The sequence below is a fragment of the Agelaius tricolor genome, unplaced genomic scaffold (genome assembly GCF_023055355.1).
Source record: "Agelaius tricolor isolate 1412-34295 unplaced genomic scaffold, bAgeTri1.0.p SCAF_39, whole genome shotgun sequence".
Classification (NCBI taxonomy): domain Eukaryota; kingdom Metazoa; phylum Chordata; class Aves; order Passeriformes; family Icteridae; genus Agelaius; species Agelaius tricolor.
Window position 1 is genome coordinate 2665310 of NW_027269299.1, and position 23100 is coordinate 2688409.

At 51.3% G+C, this 23100-nt stretch overlaps 1 long non-coding RNA gene and 1 pseudogene across 1 annotated transcript in view; one reads left to right on the forward strand and one right to left on the reverse strand.

Moving 5' to 3' along the window:
• LOC139603484 (uncharacterized) overlaps positions 1-23100 on the reverse strand; it is an 81210-nt gene that overhangs the window by 2124 nt on the left and 55986 nt on the right. The gene's annotated exons all lie outside the window — the stretch shown is intronic.
• Positions 22982-23100, forward strand: part of LOC139603505 (zinc finger protein ZFP2-like) — a 32479-nt pseudogene continuing 32360 nt past the window's right edge.

A 23100-nucleotide genomic window follows, 5' to 3' on the forward strand; every position in this document is an offset into this window, starting at 1 on the left:
CTGCATCCAAGTTTCCAAGAGTTCCTCCAGAGAGACCCACAACCTCCTCAGAGGAAGGAACCATGCTGTTGTCAAAGGCAACTGGGGTCAAAGAACAGTGTCCTGAACTCACTGTGCGAAAATAATTTTGCAATCTGGTTAAGAAAATATTAGAGAGATGCCATTTGCCCTGGAGCAGGGCAAGTGTGACATTGTCCCCTGTGTGTGTGGCCTTCCCGGGGTGGGGGTTTTACACCTGAGCCAGTTTGGGTAAGGGGGGTGGTGTTCACCCCCTGAGCAGGGATTACCCCACTGTTTCAGGTTGCAGTGTAAGATGGAACCAAATGCATGTTTTCAATGCCCATCTTCATCAACTGCTATAAACAGGTGGGGCAGTGTTCTTGATCTCTTCCATGACTCAGCCCTGATAACACCCTCCAGGCGAGAGATCTTCTGGGAATGGGCCATTGAGTGTCACTGTGGGGCTGATAAAATTCCATCATCCCATTGTGGGATGCTCCGCCCAGGGGGAGGATCCAAGCATTCCTATCTGCATATAAGCTCAGGCTGGCAACTCAAGGAGCAGCTTGCCTACTGGATTCCCAGAGGACAAGAGCTCCAGAACCACCCCTGGACCTTCAGAGGAAGACCAGACCCTTCTACAGGATCACTGCTCGGACAGAATCACGTTTACCACTCCAACAGGACTGGAGCCACCACCCTGACCAGCAACAGGGTGTCAGGTTATATCCTGACTCTGTCAGCTTAAGGCAGTGTTTCTATATCATTGCCTTGAACTTCATTTTCTTATTAAATTCTAATTCTGGCTTAGACTCTCCTCCAGGTTTCCTTTAAATCCTGTAAAAAGACAATGTGTGCACCCTTTGTTTGGTTCCCAGAACAGGATTTCCCATTCCCAAACCTTGACTCAAAAGAGGAGGAGGCTGCGAGAAACAGGAAGGAGCCCTGGGACACCCAGGCAGGTGAGGAGGAAGTCAGTGCCCCTTTCCCCCTCTCTCCTGCTCCATCTCCAAGCCCAGCACAGCCCCCGGCTGCAGGACAACCCTGCTGCCAACCCCGTCCTGCCGGGGATGCACTGGGGGGATCTCCTTCCCCTTCCCTGTGGCATGGGGGCAAATCCCATCCTCCCTGAGGGGAGAAGCTGAGGATGGAGACCAGGGAGGACAAATCCCCACAGCAGAACCTCGTGGAAGAGGCCATTTTGAGATGCTCCATGGTGCAGAATTCCGACATAGAGGAAAAGCCCCAGAGATCCCACAGGAGGAGGGGCTCAAAACCCAGCCCATTGTGCTCTGAGGAGGAAAGACCTACCTTGTGCCAGGAAGGTGGACAGAGCTTCAGCCAGAGCTCGGAGTTGGTGGTCCATGAGCAGCTTCATGATGGGGAGAAGCCCCAGAAGTGCTTGGAGTGTGGGAAGAGCTTCAGGCAGAGAAGCACCCTGATCAGCCACCAGATGATCCACACTGGGGAATGGCCCTACGAGTGTGGGGAGTGTGGGAAGGGCTTCAGCTGCAGCTCCCACCTCATCATCCACCAACGCATCCACACTGGGGAGAGGCCCTACGAGTGTCCCCAGTGTCAGAAGAGATTTCAGACCAGCTCCAGTCTCCACCTGCATGAGCGAATTCACTCAGAGGAGAGGCCCTTCCACTGCCCTGACTGTGGGAAGGGCTTCAAGCAGAAATTCCACCTCATCAGGCACCAGCGCATCCACACTGGGGAGAGGCCCTATGAGTGTCCCAATTGTCAGAAGAGGTTCCCCACCAGCTTCCAGCTCCTCCAACACCAGCGGATTCACTCAGAGGAGAGGCCCTTCCTCTGCCCAGACTGCAGAAAGGGCTTCAAGCACAACTCCACCCTCATCATCCACCGGCACATCCACACTGGGGAGAGGCCCTACGAGTGTCCCCAGTGTGGGAAGAGCTTCACCCAGAGCTCTCATTTGACGAAACACCAACGGAGCCACCAGTAAGGAAATGCCTGCAAATGCCTCGATTTCAGGAACAGCTTCATGCACCACTCCAGCTTCATCCCCCATGGGAGAAGCCACATTGGGAAGAGCCCTGGTGATCCATGTTCCCTGTGATCCATGCTGGGAAGACACCTGTACCTTTTCCTGCCCCTGCCAATGACATGATGTGGGATGGAAGAACGTGAGGGTCTGGCCATGGCCCTGTCATTACATTCACTCTCACCTCAGAACATTGCCAGGAGCAGGAAAGGGACTCTCTCCCCCTGAGGAGAAGGGTGTCCTTTCCAGACAGGATGAAATACGTGGCCAGGCAGAGACAGTTGTTGATGTTGTATTTTTCCCTGTAAATAGTTTTACTTGTATTTTCTGTTGACAATATTGTTTTTATTCCTGTTTGTTCCTTATCTGGTTGCTGTTCCCAATAAATTGTTCTTATCCCAGCCCGGGATCTTTGCCTTTTGTGCTTTCCATGGGAGGCGGGAGGGCAGCGAGAGCAGTGCGGTTTTAGTGGGAGCAGGAAATTGGGGAATCCCATTCCTGAAGCCCGGCCCGTGGAAACCGAGCATCCCAGCTGGTGCCAGCCCTGGTGGCCATGGCAGCAGCCTTGGGAGCGGGTCCCTGGCTGGGGCTGTGGGAACCTCTTCCCTCTGGTGCCTAGGGACAGGAGTGGAGGGAGCGGCTGCAGCTGAGTCGGGGCAGGCTCAGGTTGGATGTCAGGAAAAGGTTTTTGCCCAGAGGCTGCTGGGGCCCTGGCCAGGCTCCCCAGGGAAGGGTCCCAGCTCCAGGGCTCTCTGAGCTGCAGCAGCATTTGGCCAGCGCTGCCAGGCCCAGGCTGGCATTGTTGGGGTGTCCTGTGCAGGGCCAGCAGTTGGACTGGAGGATCCTGATGGGTCCCTCCCAGCTCAGCCAATTCTGTGCCCTGGGATCCCATGAGCCTGGGGATGGGGCTGCCAATGGTTGCCATGGCAACGGGCTCTGGCTGCAGGCCTGAGCTGGTGTCCATGGCAACCACCCCTGGCATGGGGTCTCCATGGAGCTGCCAAGGGACTGAGCATAGCAACAGGGGGCTGGGGATGGTTGCCATGGAAACTGACTGACCATAGCAACAGGGGGCTGGTGATGGTTGCCATGGAAACTGACCATATCAACAGGGGCCCAGTGATGGTTGCCATGGATACTGAGCATAGCAACAGGGGGCTGGTGATGGTTGCCTGCTAAGGATCACATTTGTCACAGGCCCTCAGAGGAGTTCCATGGGGACTTTCCAAGAGTCTCCAGGCTCTTCCAGAGCTGGAATGTCACACGCAGGAACAGGGGCTCCATGGAGACCTCCCAGGGCTTTCTGGGGATGGTAAAGAGCCCTGTGGTCAGAGGCTGTCACAGCCATTCCATGGTGACATCCCAGGGCATCTTGGGCTGCAAAGGCACCGATCTGTGACAGGCACTCACAGGGGCTCCACGGTGAAATCCCAGGAGTCCCCAGGCTGCCAAAGAGCCGGGATGTCCCAGACACTCACAGGGGTTCCTGTCATGGGCACAGTGGGAGCTTCAGGCAAAAGCTTTTTTTCTTTTTTGGAGAAACTCCTGCAGAGTCATCAGGTGAAGAAATGACACCCAACAGCCACCATGGATCCTCAAACCCCTGCAGCACCCCTAGACTTCTAAATGCCTTCTAAGAGAGGAGACTAGGAGCGGCTGGATGCAACTCCTGCCGCAGACTTTGTCAAAGGTGTAAAAAATTAAACAGGTGGAATTGAACTTTAACACAATTTGTCCTGCAGGATTAATGATAGAATGCCAGATAGATTTATTTAACTATGTCTCTGCCTTATTCTGATCATGGTCAGATGGAAAGATCACTTGCACAGTTATTTAACCCACAGTTCAATTGCTATAACAATTATCAGAATATAATGCTGTAGGAAGCAATATTGAAGTCAACAGGCCCTTGCTGGAGTTGTTGGAGCCCATTGCAGGCAGAGCCTCCTGCTCCAGCAGGAACTGCCTTTCCTGTGCCATCAGCAGGGCAGGTCCCGCTGCAGGAAAAGCCCCAGGCCAGCCTCAGCACAGGGAAGGCCTCGGGCACAAGGGCAGAGTGCCGTGCTGGGAGCTGTGCCAGGGAGAGCCTGAGGCACCAAAGGCACCTTGGCAGCAGCAGCTGCTTGCAGGCCATGGCCAGAAGCCTCCCTTGGCAGCCCGGCCTGGTGGCCACCACTGCAGAGCTGCTGCCTCAGGGCTCATTCCTGGCTGGCCTCTGAAAAGCCACTTCTGCTCTAGAAACCTGACTGGGAAGCCATTTGCCTCAGCACCTTGGGGACAAGATATCAATGACAAAACCCTTCATGCCAGCAGAGCCAAGGCAGGGGCAGAGGAAAGGGCAGAGCCAGGCCCAGGGGACAGGGCTGCCATGGTGATGGCTGTGAGGTCAGTGCCCCTGCAGCAGCCTGGCTGCCCTCAGCAGACATTCTGGCCAGAAGCGTTGTGAGGGCACCCAGCGCATGAGAGAACCCACACTGCAGGAATTCTGTCACTGGGGAGGGCAGGGAGTTTCACTGGGTCAGGTTGCACAAAGCTCCTGATCTTGGTCACTTCCTGGGATGGGGAATCCACTTCTCTGGAAAAACTCTTGCAGTTTCATGTCACTTTCATAACTGCAAAATATTTCCTCTTTCTAACAAATGTAAATCCACCCTCATTCAGTTTAGAGGTATTGACCCTTGTGTTGTCACTGCAAGATTTGGGAGAAAATAACTTTGATCACTATTTTTCCACCTTCACAGACCTTGGAGAGGACCCAAAAATCTCCCAAGATGGGGTATGGAGGTCTCATCACAAAACCAGCAGGGAGAGGCTGATGTCTTTGTGCTCAGTGGGGTGGAGACTGAGGACAGAACAGGAATAGCCTGGGAGGGATGGAAGGGTGGTTTCAGAGAGGCTGGAGCTTTTCTTCCTAGTGGGAATGAGCCTGAAGAAGACATAATAGCACCAAGGGCAGCTGGGGAGGCCCAGAGTGGACACCAGGAGAAAGGAATTTCCCTGCCAGGGCAGGGCTGTGGTGCAGCACGTCCCCCAGCAGGAGCCTGGAGCAGCCCAAGGCTTTGTGTGGGCAGGCAGAGGCAGGCAGGAGGCCGAGCTGTCAGCAAAGGAAGGGGCCAGCCAGGTGGAGCAGCCGGGGGATGCCAACAGCCTGCAGGGACAGAGGTGCAGGTTTGCTCAGCACCAGAGACACCTTTGCCTTGCTTGTCCCCACCTGTCATCACTGCCACCAGTGTTCTGCTCCACCTGGAACCTGGGGATGCTTTTTCAGTCCTGTCCTTCAGATAGATCTTTTTTAAAGTATGAGAAACTTCATTGCTTCACCCTGTTTTTGAGTCCCTGAGAAGTTCTTTGAGCACACTGTGAGGGACTGAGTCTGATGCAAAGAGCACCAAAGCCCCAGAGGGCCATTAAAGCCCTTGTGCTGTGTCTGTGCTGCTGAGCTGGGCCGGGCTCCTGGCCCAGAGGCAGCTGCTGGCAAGGGCAGCAGAGCTGCAGAGAGACAGCTCTGGCCAGGAGCATCTCCTGTGCACAGCCCAGCAGGGCTGGGGCACTGCCAGGGCCCCTCAGGGACACCAGCAGGGCACAGACAGAGCTCACAGGGGCTCAGCACTGGCAGGGGCTGTGGCATGTCCCAGAGGGGGCTGTGTCACAGCAGCTCCTCTGTGGCTGTGTCATGGAGGCACAGAGCAGCTGTGATGTCAGCAAGGGGCTGTGTGACAGCACAGAGTGGGTTGTGTGAGGGCACAGATTGGGCTATGACATGACAGAGTTTATTTTGTGTGCGGTCATTGAGGTCACTGAGCATCATAGAGGGAAATGTGTGACATCACAAATCTGGCTGTGACATCATGGCATGGCTGTATGACATCATAGAGAAGGCTGTGAGGTCAAAGTGTGTGCTGTGACATCACAGAGTGTCAGTATGACATCACAGAGAGGGTTTTGTGACATCACAGAGGGGGTTGTGGCATCACAAGCTGTCTGTGACATCATAGTGTAGTGTGCGAGGCCTTAGAGCAGATCCTGCCATCATAGAGGGTGGCTCTGTGACATGAGGGAGTGGGTTGTGACATCACTGGCTGGCTGTGTAACATCATAGAGCAGGCTGTGACATCACAAAACAGACAGTGACATCACAGGGTGACTTTGTGACATTTCAGAGTCTTCTGAAACATCATAGCACAGCTGAAGGACATCACAGGGCGACATCACAGCATAGGCACTGTGACATCACAGAGATGGCTGTGTGACATCACAGGGGCTGTGTGAGGTCACTGGGGAGGTCACTCTGCCCCGGCCCCCCTCACAGTTCCCCCCAGAGCAGTCCAACCCTGCTCGTGCACAGCGGGGTCCCCTGTCCCCCGGGTCCCCCCGCCCCCGGCGCCGCAGCCTCCCCCAGAGGATGTTCCACGAGATCGACCCCAGAGCCTGACACGGGGATGGGGGCCGGGGCCCTGGGGGTGGCACAGGGGGACAGGGACCCCCCGGCAGCGTCCCCGTGTCCCCCAGGGCCAGAGCCTGGGCCAGGGCTCCTTCACCCTGGTACCAACGAGGCCTTGAGAGCGCTGAAAAAATCCCCAGCAAGGGAGCAGCAAAAACCAGATTTAATCTTAAGGGACAGCAGCACAGAATTCCTTGGCAAGAGTCACTCTGCTCCTGACTGGACCCTTCAGGCACACCAAGGAAACAAAGGAACAACAAAAACAAACCAAATCCAGGCAATCAAACCAGAAATGAACCGAGAACTGTTCCTGTGCATATGTGTGACACAAGGACAGTGAGGGGAAGGATAAAAGGAATACAGCCCAATGGTTTAACAGAGCTCAAACTTAACAAGACTTAACTGTAACTGATAGCTTAAATGTCACAAGTTAGGAAAAAAGAGCAGCTAACAGTATTTAACCTAACGTATAACCTATGACTTTGCAATTTAACAGAGGAATAACACTTAACAGTATTTAACTTAGCCTAACAACTTACATTAAAATAACAACTTAGCAGAAGAAAAACTCTCAGGAGCATATAACTTAGCTCATACCTCATGACTGAACATTTCGTACAGGCCTGACTGACTCAGCTATCCAAGGCACTCAAAGCCCTCAAAGAGCAGCATTTCTGCCACATTTCCCCAGCACAGGTGCTCCTGTGTGCACACAGACACAAGGAGTCAGTGCAAGGCACCTGGGAGAAATTCCCCTGAGGGCAGGAAATGTTCCCTGTGGATCCTTTGGCATCTCCCCAGCGGGTGAAGGGTTGAGCCTGGAGGAGTGGGGAGATCAGCCCAGGCTCCGTCGTTGTTGGGGATCCCCGAGTGCAGCAAATGGGAGAGTTCCCAGCTGGGAGAGGCCCCACTCAGAGGGAGTCGCTGGCCCAGGAGAGCTCCAAGGGCTCCTTTTGGAGCGCTGTTTGCAGGGCCCAAGAGAGGGGCTTCAGTCCCAGCAATGGCTCATCCTGGCCGCACTTGGCACCAACAGCTTTCTTTGGCAGGGTGAGAACAGGGATGTTGTGCCACTGAGGGAACAAAAGCAGTTCCCAGGGCTGCTCCTACAGAAAGCAGGAGCTGGTTGGGCAGCAGCAGTGCCTGGAGCAGACAGTGTTTGTGATGAGCTGCAGAGGAGCTGAGCCCAGGGGCTGTTGGCCAAGGCCGAGCCCCAAGGAGCATTTCTCAGCTGGCAGGGCGGCCTGAGAAGGGGAGGGGGGAATGCAGCAGCACAGAGCCATGGAACCAAGGGAGCATTGTGACACTGTGGGGCCCTGTGACACCAAGGGACCATTGTGACACTGTGGGGCCTGATGGAATCATGGAGAGCACTGTGACATTGCTGGGCCTCATGGAACCAAACGGACGGTACTGACGCTCTGTGGCTCCAAGGAATGCAGGGATCATTGTGACACTGAGAGGCCGCATCAAACCAAGGGTCCATTGTGACACAATGGGGCCTTACTCATGGAGCCAAAGGTCCAGTGTGACATTGTGGGGTCTCATGTCATCAGTGGACCACTGTGATACTGTGGAGCCAAAGGAGACCATTGTGACACTGCAGGGCTGCATGGAACCAAAGCTCCAGGGTGACACAGAGGGGCCTCCTGTCATCAATGGTTCATTGTGACACTGTGGAGCCAAACGAGACCATTGTGACACTGCAAACCCCCAGGGTCCAAAGGTCCATTGTGACATTGCAGGGATCATGGAACAGAGGAGTCATGTGACACTGTGGGGCCTGGGGAACCACTGAGACCATTGTGACACTGCAAGGCCTCATGGAATAAGTGGGGCCGTTGTGACACTGCGAGGCCTTATGGAACCTAGGGGCCATTGTGACACTGCAGGGCCCCATAAAACCAAGAAAACTCAGAACGGGTCTGGCTTGGTCTCCCAGGGGCCACCTGATTAGTCCAGCTGACCTTGGAACGTTGAGGGTCTCTTCTCTTCTGCTAATAAAACAATGGGGCGCTGTAATTTCCTTCCTATGGAAAAGATCTTCATCTCCAGGTACCCATGGCCAGAACTGGGATTTTACTTCCAAATTTCCTTATATCCAGGGATTGTTCCAATAGGAATATTGCCAGGACAAGTCTGTCTTGCAGCGGTTTCACAAGGGTCACTTCCCATCTGTCCCCAAACCATTGGGGAAGGCTCCATGCTTTCCTTCCAATGGAAAAGAACTGTCCTCCTTCTCCAGGAGCCTATGGCCAAGATTGGGATTCCACCTCCAAAATTCCCATAATCCAAAGACTGCTCCCAGACAAAATCTGCCATTCCTGACAAATCTGGCTGGCCTTGGCCTAATGAGTCTCTCACCTGCCTTTCAAACATTTGGCTCTGTGCTTTCCTTCCTATGGAAAAGAACTGTCCTGCTCCTCCAGGCACCCACGGCCAGAATTGGGATTTCACCTCCAACATTCCCTGTTGTGAAAGACTGGAGGAGATTGTTGGCTGGAAACATTTCATGTGTGTGGGGGAGGAAGGGGCAGGTCCAGCCTTGCCCTGCCCTGGAACCCCAGCCCTGCCCTGCCCTGGAACCCCAATCCCCCCAGAGCCTCTATCCCAGCCCAGCAGTGGCTGCCAGTCCCTGGCACAGCACAGGCAATGCTCCACAGCCACCTCTGCAGCCCCAGCCCAGCTCCTGAGGGACCAAATGAGCCCAAGCCCCACCTGGGGGAAAGGCCCAGGATGACCAAGGGGTATTGAAGGCTGACCACAAGGCAAGCACACATCTTGACCCTGGATCCTCTTGGAATTTCCATCTCAATGCTGCTGGACTCCAGGAGTTGGAAGCTTGTGTGTGTGTTTCTCTGTATCTTTTTTGTCTTTCTCTCTTTCTGTGTCTTCTTCTTCTGTTTCTGTGCTCCTGCAAATGTTGAGTAACTTAAAATTGAACGGGCTTAGAGTTTGTGAAATTGAATGGGCCAAGGCAATGCTTTCAGAAGTGGTTTTTTGTTGATTGAATATCTGTCGTAGTTTGTTATGAGAAGAATTTTTAAATGTAATGGAAAACTTCTTGTGTTACAATCTGTTAAACCACTAAGATACTGAACACGCCTCTGTTAACCACATATGCTAAAGATGAAAAAACCCAGGAACCTCCTCTTTCTTTTCCAGTCAACAAAGAAGCAGCGGGCCCTGGCCCTGGCCCCCATCTCAACCAAACCCAACCAAACCAAACCAAACCAAACCAAACCAAACCAAACCAAGCAACCCTGCCATGGGCTGAGCCACTTTCCCCCTCCCCAGGCTGCCCCCTCCATTGGTCCCATTCTGACCAAACCAAACCCCAACAACTCCCAAACAGGAAAACAAAAGTGGCTACAAAACCCCAACCAGAACAACGCCAGCCACAGCTGTTAAAATCTCACCATCAAGACCCGCCCCCAACACAACTCAAACCAAAAACCCCTACAACCTACAACGCACACAAAATAACCCTACAACTAAAATTAAACATAAAAACCCCAAAACCAGCCATAAAACCAATTTTACACAACCCAACCACAAATTCCACCACAAGTTACCAGTAGATCAAGTGTTAACCCTTTCAATACTTCAATCCTCCCTCCAGTAAAAAAAAAACAACAAAATATAAGCATATAAATACCCATAAAACCATCAAAGTCAGTAAAGAAGAATCTAAATCTAATTAAAAAAGAAGGAAAATATCTTAATTTTAAAATAAAAATCCTGTTGTAAACTATAAAGAGAAAACTCTTTTTCTTTATAACACATAAAACTATAAAAAAAGAAAAATATTCAAAATAATATCAAACAAAAACCTGCATACTAAAATAAACAACTTTTAAAAAAACTATAACTTCATAAAAAGTTTAAACAGAAAAAAAAAAGTAATCCACTAGCCCCTAGAGAAGATCTCTATTCCCAGAGATAAAAATAATTTGTAAAGTAAATAACAAAAAAATTACCTTTAAAGAATTCATCTTTAAAACAATACTCCATAAGTTGACTTGGCCCATCAACAAGCTGTAAAACAGCTTGTAGCACAAAAACCAACTTCAGAATAACAAAGTTCCCCAGGCAACTGTGATCCATGAAAAAATTAAGAACCACAAATTCCTGTTTTTTCCCCTTTGTAAAAAAATCTCCATAACCTTAACAAGAAAAACTTCTCTCCCTAAGTCAACTAAAAAAAGACTATTCTAGAAATAGTAAACGAACTAGAAATTTTAAGTTTACTTACTTTACATTGTCAGTAAAAAGAAAAAGTTGTAAAGAAAAATAAAGTGTTCTAACGAGTTTATTTTAATTCTTACTACTTTTTTTTCTTTTAGTTACTTTTAATAAAACTTTCATTATACCCTTTTAGAATTTTAATCCTACTTTACCTTTCTGCTAATCCTATCTCACAACAAGATAAATGCATAGATACGTAACCAACACTAAAACCCACCACATTCATAAATACTTTAATTAAGAAATCTCAACATTAGAAGAAAATTTAAATTAAAAAACCAAAAAAGCTACAATGTCATAAAAAGCCCTTTCCCACAATTTCTCTGATTTTCTAAAGTCACCAGTAAAGGCTGTTTAGTTCTTTTGAGCTCCTGAGAATCTCTTGTTGGCATTTCTCCAGGGAGTCCAACTCAGAGGACACAAACAACTGTAATTCCTTTTAAATGTCTCCTTGAGGGAGTTGTTTGGGGGATGGGAGTCAGGGCTTGTGTGTCCTGCTTGGCCCAGCCCAGGCAGGGCTTTCCCAGCCACATTCCACACTCCATTGCCCAGCTGGAGCCGCTGGTGCCTCTGAGTTGTGCTGCCCCAGCCCCAGGGACGCTCTCCTTGTCTGCCCATTCCCCCACGGTCTCTGGGCAGGGATGGCCTCAGTGGGGGCTGCTGACATCCTCAGCAACTTGGAGGCTGCTGCTGAATTTCCCTGCTCCAGAGGCTTGTTCAGCCTTCAGCTCTTCAGTGCAGGAATTCAGTGTCCCAGGGCTCATGAACATTCAGAACACCTGAACAAGCCAAGCCTCTGGGAATAATTTGATTTCAATTTTCAAATCATTTGTGGCTAATTTGACAGATTTCAGTAGTGCATTCAAACTGAATGGATTCTTTTTAAAAAGACAGTGAGAAAACATTTTTTAGGTCCTGTTTAGGGTTTTTTTCCTGTTAATGCAATGATATGTTCAATCTCCAATTGACATTGAATCCAATCACCTCCTCATGCAGTTTGAATAGATATAAAAATCAAGAGCCTTCATGGCTGACAATCAATCAGACTCTGTCCCTACCCCCAGCCCACCATTTCCCCCATCCAAGCCCTGGCACTCAGAGCAGCCTTGTGCAAATCTGAGCTCCCTCCAGCCCAGGCTGCACCTGCAGCTTTCAGCTCCTTGGCTCCAACTCCCACCTGCTTTCCTTGGAGAAGGAGCTGCCCGAGACACAGAGGGATGTTCATTTCTTGTCAGCCAGCAAAGCCAAGGGAAGGAACTGCTCCATTAAATGCAAAAGTCATTCTTCTCCCTGGCTCTGCCCTGCCCCTGATCCCCCCCATTCCTTCATCCCTGCATTGCCAGGGACTCTCTGGGACAAGGGAGCTCTGCTCTGGCTATGGAGGGAGGTCCAAGTGCAGCCACTGGAGTGGGAACCACAACTCATCAGGCTTGTGTCCTTTGAAGGACCCAGAACTGGTGAGACTCAGAAGCACAGAAAGTTTCTCTTCATGGCCAACAGACCATACTTGAACAGGGCACAGTTTAATAACAATCACGCTCTTCCCTGAGCTAAGTGCAATGTCCCAGCAGCATCTGATGAGCTCAACCATCCAGAAGTGATTTCCATAATAAAATTAATTTCAGACAAATGTTGTTCTGAGATAGATATAAGCACAATTTAGTTCTTGTATCAGGATGCTCATCCTGGAGTAGGCGATACAGCTCCAACAATTCCTGATTTGCAAAGCTGTCAGTGGTGGATGGAGAAGGGAGGTCAGGCTGCTTTTGGTGCTGAGGAAATGCTGAAACCAGCCTGACTCATTTCATCTCCTCCTGTCCTGGCTGATCTCCCCTCTTTCCCCTTCCACCCATTGGCTTTTGTCTCCCACCAGGCCCCCGGTGAAGAGCCTGGCTCTGTGTTCTCCATCCCCTCCTCACTGGCACTGCCAGGCTGGGATGAGGAGCCCCTCAGCCTTCCCTGCTCTGGGCTGGACAAGTCCAGCTCCCTCAGCCTCTGCTCACAGCCCAGGGGCTCCAGCCCCACCTTGGAGGCCCTTCCCAGACCCTGCTCCAGCTGCCAGACATCTTTCCTGCCCTGGGCAACCCAACCCAGGCCACAGGGACCTGGATAATCCCCGTCCTTGATGTCCTGGTCACACAGCCCTGGCCCCTTGTCCCCATGTCAGGCTCTGGGGTGGATCCTGTGGAACATCCTTTGGTGGAGGCTGTGGCTCCAGGTGGGCCGGGGGGATCCCGGGGGACAGGGACCCTGCTGGGCATGAACAGCATTGGACTTGTTGGGAGAAACTGTGAGGGGGAGCTGGGGCAGAGTGACCAACCCAGTGACCTGACACAGCCCTGCTGGGATGGCACACAGCCCCTCTGGGATGTCACAACCTGCTCTGTGATGTCACAACCCCTTCTCTAATGTCACACAGCTGGTCCAGGACAATCAATGAATATATATGCAAAATACAGACAATAAATAGAAACTTTCCTGTATTCAGCCCGCATGGCTTTGGGAGGAGATCTCCCCCGTGCATCCAGCTGAATAAAGAATGCTGCTTCTTAATGCTACACTGGGGTTAAAAAGTTTTCTGTTTTACTGAATTTTTGGTATCACTCCCACTGCCAAGGAAAGCTCTGTCTGCTGCTGTTCACAGACAGAGAAGGGCTGGGGGCAGATGTGGGGCTCAGAGGCTGCCTGGGGCACAGTGACCATGAAATAATCAAGTTTTCAATGTTCTGTGAAAGAAGGAAGGGCAGCAACAAAACTTCTACACTGAAATTAGGAAGGGCAGACTTTGGCCTGTTTAGGATGCTCATTTGGGGAGTACTGAATCAGGTACTGATTATTTTAAGGGAAACACCCTTAAAAACAAAGGGGTCCAGGAAATTTGTCCAGGGATGGACAAATTTCAAAAAAGTAATCATAAGGGGGAAGGAGCAGCCTGTCCCAGTGTGGCAAAAGATGAGCTAGTGAGGCAAATTGCTTTCCTGGCTTCCCATGGAGCTTTTGTGGGAACTCAGGGGAAAAAGGGCCAGCAACGCAGGAAGTGTTTAAGGATGTCAATTGGTTAAGCAGAAACAAAAGGAAAGAGGTGAAAGCTCAATTAGAACTTAACCTGGAGGCTTCTGTAAAGAAATAAAAAATGTTTTTATAAAAAAATTAATAAGAAAAGGAGGGAGAAGGAGAACTTCTACTCTTTTTTGGATAGAGTGGAGAATATAGTAATTAAAGATAAGGAAAAGGATAAGCTAATTAACATCTAGTGTCAATTTTCAATATTAGGACAGGTTGTCCTCAGGACAAGTGTTCTCCTGAGCTGGTAGATGGGCACAGGGAGCAGAACAGCCCCCTGGAATCCAGGAGGAAGCAGCTGCTGACCTGCTGAGCCACTCAGATGCTCACAGGTGTATGGAATCAGATGGGATCCATCCTAGGGGGATGAGGGAGCTGTGGATGAGCTCCCCAGGCTGCTCTCCATCATTTACCATCAGTCCTGGCTCAGCAGGGAGGGCCCAGAGCACTGGAGGTGCCAGTGTGAGCCCATCCCCAGGAAGGGCTGGAAGGAGGAGCTGGGGAACTCCAGGCCTGTCAGCCTGACCTGGGTGCCCGGCAAGGTTATGGAACAGATCACCTTGAGTGCCATCACAGGGCACCCACAGGATGGCCCAGGGATCAGAGCCAGCCAGCTCAGTGGATTTAGGGGTGGCAGGTCCTGCCTGACCAACCTGGTCTCTTTTTATGCCCAGGTGACCCACCTGTGGGTGTGGGAAAGGCTGTGGATGTTGTGTGCCTGGACTCCAGCAAAGCCTTTGACTCTGTCTCTGACAGCATTCCCTGGAAAAGCTGCAGCCCACGGCTTGGGCAGGTTCCCCCCTCGCTGGGAGATTTAAGAGCTGGCTGGAGGCTGGGCCCAGAGAGTGGTGGGGATGGTGCTGCACCCAGCTGGTGTCCAGGCACTGGTGCTGTCCCCAGGGATCTGTGCTGGGCCCAGTCCTGTTTAATATCTTCACCAATGATCTGGGTGAGGGGATCGAGTCCAGCATTCTCAAATTGCAGATGGCACCAAGCTGGGTGTAAGTGTGGATCTGCTGGAGGGCAGGACAAGAAGACCCAGCCTTAAGCTGCACCGGGGGAGGCTCAGGCTGGACAATAGGAAGGAGTTCTTCACAGAAAGGGTGAGTGGGAACTGGAATGGGCTGGCCAGGGGGGAGGTGGCAGAGTCACTGTCCCTCTCCAGTGGCACTCAGTGGCATGGTCTGGGTGACAAGGCAGTATTAGGGCATTGCTTGGACTTGATGATCTCAAAGGTCTTTTCCAGCCTATTTGATTCTGTCATTCCGTGATGATTGGGACACTCTGGGGCCATTGTGACACTGCAGGGCCTCGTGGAACTAAGAGGACCATGGTGACACCGTGCAGCCCCACAGAACCAGGGCTCCATTGTGGTGCTGTGGGGCCAAATGGACCCAGGGAGTGCCCCGTGACACTCTGGGCCCTTGTGGAAGCACAGAGGCCATTGTGACACTGCTGGGCCTCGTGTAACCATGGGGTTTCACCATTTTGACACTGCAAAACCAAGGAGACCATTGGGAGACTGCAGGGCCCAGTGGAACCAAGGGGCCGTTCTGACACTGCAGGGCCTCATGGCACCAAGGGGACATTGTGACACTGCAGGATCCTGTGTAACCAAGGGGCCACTGTGACATCATGGGGCCTCAAGGGATCTGGAAGAACGTTGTGACACTGTGTGGCCTTGTGGAAACAAGGAGTCCATTGTGACACTGAGGGGACTTTTGGAACCACAGAGACCATGGTGACAGTGTGGGACCTCATGTGGCCATGGGACCATTGTGACACCCTGGGGACCCATGGAACCAAGGGGCGACTGTGAAACTGCAGCACCAGCGAGAACATTGTGACACTGTGAAGCCCCATCAAACCAAGGAGTCCATTGCCACATTTTGGGACCCTATGGAACCAAGGAGACCATTGCTGCTCTGCATGGTCTCATGGAACCAAGGAGACCAGTGTGACAGTGCAGGGCCTGGTGTAACCAGGAGGCCATTGTGACACTGAGGGGCCCCTTGGAACCAAGGACATCTTTGCAGATTTCACCAAGCTGGGTGTGAGGTTTGATCTGAGAGAACATAAGAGTGGTCTGCACAGGGACCTTGACAGGCTGGATCCAGAGGATGAATCCAACAAGGTGAGGTTGAGCAAATCCAAGTGCCAGACCCTGATATTTGGCCCCAGTGCTACTGGCTGGGGACAGAGTGGCTGGAGAGCAGCCAGGCAGAAAGGGACCTGCAGGGACTGATGGACAGCAGGCTGGACATGAGGCAGCAGTGTGCCCAGGTGGCCAAGAAGGCTAATGGCTCCTGGCCTGGATCAGGAATGGGTGTCCAGAAGGATCATAGCTGCTGTGCTACCATTGGCCTCCCCCAGCTCTGCACACAGACATTGCTGCTGCAGCTCCAGAGAAGGCAACAAAAGGGCATCTCTGCAGAAGACTCTGCGAGGAGATCCTATAGTTCATTTAAAGCCACCAAGAGCACAGCCCCTCATTGACACAGTCTGTGTCCACAGGGAAGGTGGAGAGAAACAAAATGAGAAATGGCCCAAACAATGACATTTATTTGTAGATAATATGAAAAAACTAAAAAAAAAGAAAAGGAACTTCCAAAATGAAACCAACAAGAAGTATGAAAGATGAATTTTATTACAAGTGATTTGCAGAAATTGGCCAGCAGTTTAATGTTTCTGAAAGCATCCAGTCATCAGTCTCCACACTGCAGCCTTGAGCTCCTGGTTCCTCAGGCTGTAGATGAGGGGGTTCAGGGCTGGAGGCACCACAGAGTACAGAACTGACAGGGCCAGATCCAGGGACGGAGAGGACATGGAGGGGGGCTTCAGGTGAGCAATTGCTGCAGTGCTGATGAACAGGGAGACCACAGCCAGGTGAGGGAGGCAGGTGGAAAAGGCTTTGTGCTGTCCCTGCTCAGAGGGGATCCTCAGCACAGCCCTGAAGATCTGCACATAGGAGAAAACAATGAACACAAAACAGCCAAAACCAAAACAGGCACTAACAGCAAGAAGCCCCAATTCCCTGAGGTGGGATTTGGAGCAGGAGAGCTTGAGGATCTGAGGGATTTCACAGAAGAACTGGCCCAGGGCATTGCCATGGCACAGGGGCAGGGAAAATGTATTGGCCGTGTGCAGCAGTGAATAGAGAAAGGCACTGGCCCAGGCAGCTGCTGCCATGTGGGCACAAGCTCTGCTGCCAAGGAGGGTCCCGTAGTGCAGGGGTTTGCAGATGGACACGTAGCGGTCGTAGCACATGATGGTCAGCAGGGAAAGCTCTGCTCCAGTAAAGAACACAAAGAAAAACAGCTGTGCAGCACATCCAGTGTAGGAGATGTTCCTGGAGTCCCAGAGGGAATTGTGCATGGCTTTGGGGACAGTGGTGCAGATGGAGCCCAGGTCAGAGAGGGCCAGGTTGAGCAGGAAGAAGAACATGGGCGTGTGCAGATGGTGGCCGCAGGCTACGGCGCTGATGATGAGGCCGTTGCCCAGGAGGGCAGCCAGGGAGATGCCCAGCAAGAGGCAGAAGTGCAGGAGCTGCAGCTGCTGCGTGTCTGCCAATGCCAGCAGGAGGAAGTGCCTGAGGCAGCTGCTGTTGGACATTTGTTGGGGCTGCACATGGGGATCTGTAAAAAATGTAAACATTTAATATCTGGATTTGGAGAAGACTTTAAATATCCCAGCACAGGCTGGGGGCACTTTCCCCCCACTGCCTGCCCAGGGCTCTGCTGCCTGGAGCTGTCCCTGCCAGCAGCTGCTTCCCTGTGCCCAGGGCTGGGCCCTGCCAGTGCTGCCAGAGCCCAGCCCAGCCCTGGGGGCTCAGCTCTGCCCTGCAGAGCCCTTCCAGCTGAGGCACTGCCCAAGGCAGCTCTGGCTCTGCAGGCTCTGATGGCAACGTCAGAGCAACCCTGAGGAGGCTGGAAAAGGGACACTGATGCTGCCTCTAAGGGGCCCTGTGCTGATTTCTGTCACTGCCTGGTTTATTCAGATCTGAGACAAAATGTTTTTATTCTTCCAACCTGAACTGAGAGATGAATATCTATGGGTAATTTCCCACCCAGGCAACCCAGAGCAGTAAATTAAAAAAGCAGGATTTTCTCATTTATGCAGCCCCTGCCTTGCTGTGCTCCCTGCATAATCTATTTGGAAATGTTCTGCAGTTAAATGCCATGCTGGGAGCAGTCCTGAACAATGCAGCATCCTCCCCACACAAGGAGAACACTCCCAAGCCTCACCAGCTGTCTCCTGCCACCCAGATCTTGTCCCCCAGTGCTGGGAGCAGCTGCCAGGGCTGGCTGAGAGCTGTCCCTGGCAGGCAGCAGAGTCCCTGCCCCAGCACAGCACCCTGGGCTGCAGGACCCTGCTCTGCAGGACAGCCCTGGGCACCCCTGGCTGCTCTGCACAAGAGACAAGCAGAGAATGTACTCACAGGCTCTGCAGGCATTGGCATGTTCCAGCTTGAGGAGATGGCTCCAGGAGCTGCAGCTGCACTGTCCTGCAGCCAGAGGTTCCTGTGCCAAGGGCTGGCAGTGATTGTGCCCCAGGCACTTCTCAGCCCCTTCCCAGCCCTGACTGATTGAAGCTCTCTGTGCCTCTGTGCTGTGCCCGCGCTGGCTGCAGGCAGTGCCCCAGCCCTGCTGGGCTGGCAGAAGAGCTGCTCATCAAGAGAAATGTGCTTTTGAAGCTCTTCTTGGTGACCAGGAGCTGCCTCTGTGCCAGGAGCCCAGCCCAGCTCAGCAGCACAGACACAGCACCAGGACTTTAATGAGACTCTGGGGCTTTGTGCTCAGGCCTTGGACATCAGTCCCTGAGAGGGAGCTGAAGAAACCTCTCCAGAACTCCAAGGCAGAATCCATCTCCAAAGTTTCTTGGACTTTTAATGGATCCCAGAGAGGGACACGACTGAGCAAGTGTCCCCAGGCCCCAGGCAGAGCAGAGAACTGCAGGCAGTGATGACAGGTGGGGACAAAGAGAAGCCAAGACTTGGTGCCCTGGGGCACAGCAGGGTCTGTGCCAGCAAGGGCTGGGAGGAGACACCTTGTCCTGAGGCCCTGGGGCCTCCTGGCACAGCCCCAGCCAGGCTGGGCACTGTCAGCCCCTTGTGCTGCCCTCAGCATCCCCCCCTAGCCCACATCCCAGTGGCCTCAGGGATCTGCTGCAAGGAGTCCCTGGGGAGCCTTGCTCAGCCATGGCCCTGGGGGCTCCTTCATGCTCCCTGCAGGGACTGCAGGTTTTTCAAAGAACTTTGGGTTTGGCTTTTGTCTTGGAGTCTCTGAGAGGCTTGTGCAATCATGGCCCCAATTATCTGCTTTAACGAGTCCCTGGAGAGCTTTGTACTGACACTCACTGGGGCTCATTAATGTTTTGAGATACTCAAGGTTTTTAAGGTACTTTATGGATTTAAGAATACTTTTAGGTACTTTTAAGGATTTTCCTTCCCAAACTGAGTCTCTGAGAGGTTTTTGTTCCATCCTGGCCTCCAATTCTCTCCTCCAAGGAGTCCATGAGGATCCTGTATTGGGTATCTTCCCCCTTTCTCTTTTACAACAAAGATGGAAATGAAAGAATTTTGTAAGACTTTCTAAAAGCATCCAAACAAACACGGGACAATTAACAATGCAACAACAACCACTAAAAGATTTAATAGTCCTGTTCTAGCTAGACATCATCCAACCCTTTAGTCACTTGGATTGGAAGAGTTTATTGAACCAGTCTTTGTTTTCCACTTGAAGCTTCTTGAACCCGTCCTTCAGTACCTGAATGCTCTTGTGAATTGACTCGCTGTGGCTGGAGAGGTTCATGCAGCACATGCCCTCAGAGTCTACACAGCCATGCCCATGTGCCCAGAGTAAAAACTCTATCGCTGTTCTGCAAGGTGGCGTGTCTGATGGTCTCTGTGTCTGAGAGCAGCCACTCAATGTGAGGGAGGCAGCATTGGTTTGCTTACTTAACAGGCACCCAGGATGGTCTGATTGCCCTAAAGCTTTAGCTGCAGCCACCCAAGGTAGTCCAAACTGGGTGTGCTAGCATCTGATACCTGGATTAAAGCTTTCAAAGCCATCTCTTTGACATCATCCAATATTTCTCTGGGGATACCTGCTGCTTGATCATCTGCTAGGCTGTGTTGTCCTTCTCCAGCTAGATGGTTGATTGTCAATTCCACCCTTGCCTCATTATTAGCATAGTCTGCTATTAATTGATTTAGTAAACGCTTCCATCCCCCTTCCCACAGGGTGTATTCTGTAGGTGGCAACAACATGGTCATAATATATTTTAAATCATAGGGGGTTAAAATGCGCTGTAAACATGGCCCTCATTAGGCCAATAAAATGAATCCTTTCTATGGTCATTATATGCCCTACACAGCTGCTTGATTTCCCCATAAACCAATGGCTGATACCTGGGATTCTGCCCCCTTCTTTCATAACATACAAGGGCAATAAGTAATTTTGAGACTATTTGCCAGTCTTCTTCCTTTCCCAGGGATTTTCTGGGATTGAGGGGTGAGGTGGTTCTGAGGAGTCCAAACTGTTTTCTGGGGAGGAAGAATAACTTGGAGCAGAAACATTTGGATTAGAAATAGTGTGACAGTTGGGCTTAGTATCTTTGACCATGGGGGTTATATTGTTGATGGAGGGTGAGGCAAAGGGCGCTGCCATTTTGTCAGGTGTTGGGGAGGAAGGGCCTTGATCTAGGATTGCAGACTTCCAGGCTGGCCTTCTGGAGGCATGGCCCAGGCTGGAGGTGGAAGGATTGAAAGTGGGGGCGTGACCCACAGTCTTGGGGTTGGAGTCTGGAGCTTGGTTCAGGGCAGAAGAGAAGGCTGTGGTAGCAGGAAGTGGAGGAGCCAAGATGGAGGGAGGACGGTCAGGCTCAGGGGCATCTGGAAAATTTTACATTATCCACTTCACAATTGATTTTTATTTGTTCTTTGAAGATACTTGGTCATGATCAGTGAGAATTAACTTAAAGCATCCATATACGCACCTTTCTACTTTGGACATCCCGCTGCCCATTTTTCTCTTTCTCGCCTTAGGTGGAACAGCCACTGGTGCACCCCAAATCAGTTATGGGATGTGGGTGCATATTGTAAAAACACAGTGGCAAAATGGGCAATAATTGTCCTGCGTTTCCCAAACCCACATGCAATCCTATGCAGGTGAAACTGTCATTGTCCCTGTGGATCCTGGCTGAGGTCTCTCAAAGCAATGATGAATCTGCCGGCCCGGCACAATCCAAAATCCCGGAGAGCGCTGGCCTATCCATCAGCTAACCCCAGCTGACATGACTGAATGTCAGGGCCCCTGTTCGGGCGCCAAAGGTCGCAATGAGGGTGGCTGTGACAAACCTCTCTGGTTCCCCAGCTTTAGGGCAAGAGTGGTGAAAATGAAAAGAAGCAGATGCTGGGGAAGATGAAACTGGAAAGCCTTATAAATATGATTGCCTGGCAAAAGATTTTGAGAATATGGAAACTATAAGGGAGATTGAAATGAAGCAAGCTTTGAGATACCAAGCCTTAGTTACTGAACAACTGGAAAACAATGGTATGGCCGGCTGAAGGTAATCTTCTTTTGATGAAACAATACCCTCAGCATGCAGACAGGTCCAAGAGTCAGAGCAGACCCTACTAGCTTGGCAGAAGGGGTCCAAAGAGGAGTTTTTAGGGTTTAAAATGTAACACAGTATGGTAATGTAATGATTCTTATAGGCTGTATGTAAATGCTATAAGATTTGTATCTTGTACTAGATTGGTTAGTGAAAATTAGAATATGCAGCACAGAAGAAGATTTATTGTATTGTAATGGGAACTCCCCTCCTCTTTTGAGCATCCATTTTGGGCGCCTCTTTCGAGCTCCTCTTTCGGGCCTGCTCCGAGCTGTGGCTGGCAGCTCCAAACAAGGCCCCTGCACCCACACCCTTTGCAATAAACCACAAGTTCCAAGACCTGGCTTCAGAGATCTCTCGTCTCCGTCCATCCCAACCATCCTACCCCCCGATGCTCCTACAAGCAGGATCAATGGAGTTGCCAAAAAGAACTTTAATAACAGGGTGAAAAACAATAAACATGGAGAAGTCGAGCACAGTATGAGGGGTGGGATTCAAAGACCTGAGATAAAGGTGAAGCAACAATATATACACTTGAGGGTAGAACACTCTGGAACAATAACCCTATAGAGGAAACAAGTAACCAATAGGGGAGGAGAACTTGGACAACTTAGCATAACCACACTAAAGGCTTATGGGGGAACCCTCAAACTCACCCTAAGTTAAACAAATGATTCCCAGGGCTTGAAACTCGCACCCAGTTCTTTTGGGGTAAAATCTTTCTGACTCTGAGTTACAGCTAGGCTAACTCCCACACCGCTGCTTTGCTCTGGCCCCTTGGGACCATGTGGCCAACAGAGCCACAATGATGCCCTTGGTTCCACGAGGTTCCACATTGTCACAATGGTCCCATGGATCCATGGTGCTCTGCAGTGTCACAATGGCCCCTTCATTTCACAAGGCTCCCAAGTGTCACATTGGTCTCCATGGAGCCCCCATGTTTCAGGAGCTGATGAACAGCAGCCACCAGTGGCCAAGGCAAGCCTGACCTGTCTGTCCTGGCAGGTTTGCTTGGAGCAATCTTTGCATATTGGACATTATGAATGCGGAACCCTAATTTAAAACATTTATGCCTGGAAAAGAGGGATTTTTGATTTTTCATAAAAAGAATGTGTGTGGGCCAATAAATGTCACTGCAGGACTGATAAAATTTCATCATCCCACTGTGGGATGCTCTGCCCAGGGGGAGGAACCAAGCATTCCTACCTGGATATAAGCTGGGCCTTGCAACACCAGGAGCAGCTTACCAACTGGATTCCCAGAGGACAAGAGCTCCAGAACCACCCCTGGACCTTCAGAGGAAGACCAGACCCTTCTACAGGATCACTGCCTCGACAGAATCATGTTCATCCCTCCAACAGGACTGCAGCCACCATTTAGTGGGACTGCAGCCACCACCTTGACCAGTAGGGTGTCAGGTTATATCCTGACTCTGTCAGTTTAAGGCAGTGTTTCTGTAGCATTGCCTTGATCTTCATTTTCTTATTAAATCGAAATTCTGGTTTAGACCCTCCCCAGGTTTGCCTTCAAACAAGTCCAAAAGACAATGTGTGCACCCTTTGTTTTCTTCCCAAAATAAGGATTTCCCATTCCCAGACCTTTGCCAGATGGAAGAGGAGGCTGCAAGGAAGAGGAAGGAGCCCCGGGACACCCAGGCAGGTGAGGAGGAAGTCAGTGCCCCTTTCCCCCTCTCTCCTACTCCATCTCCAAGCCCATCACGGCCCCC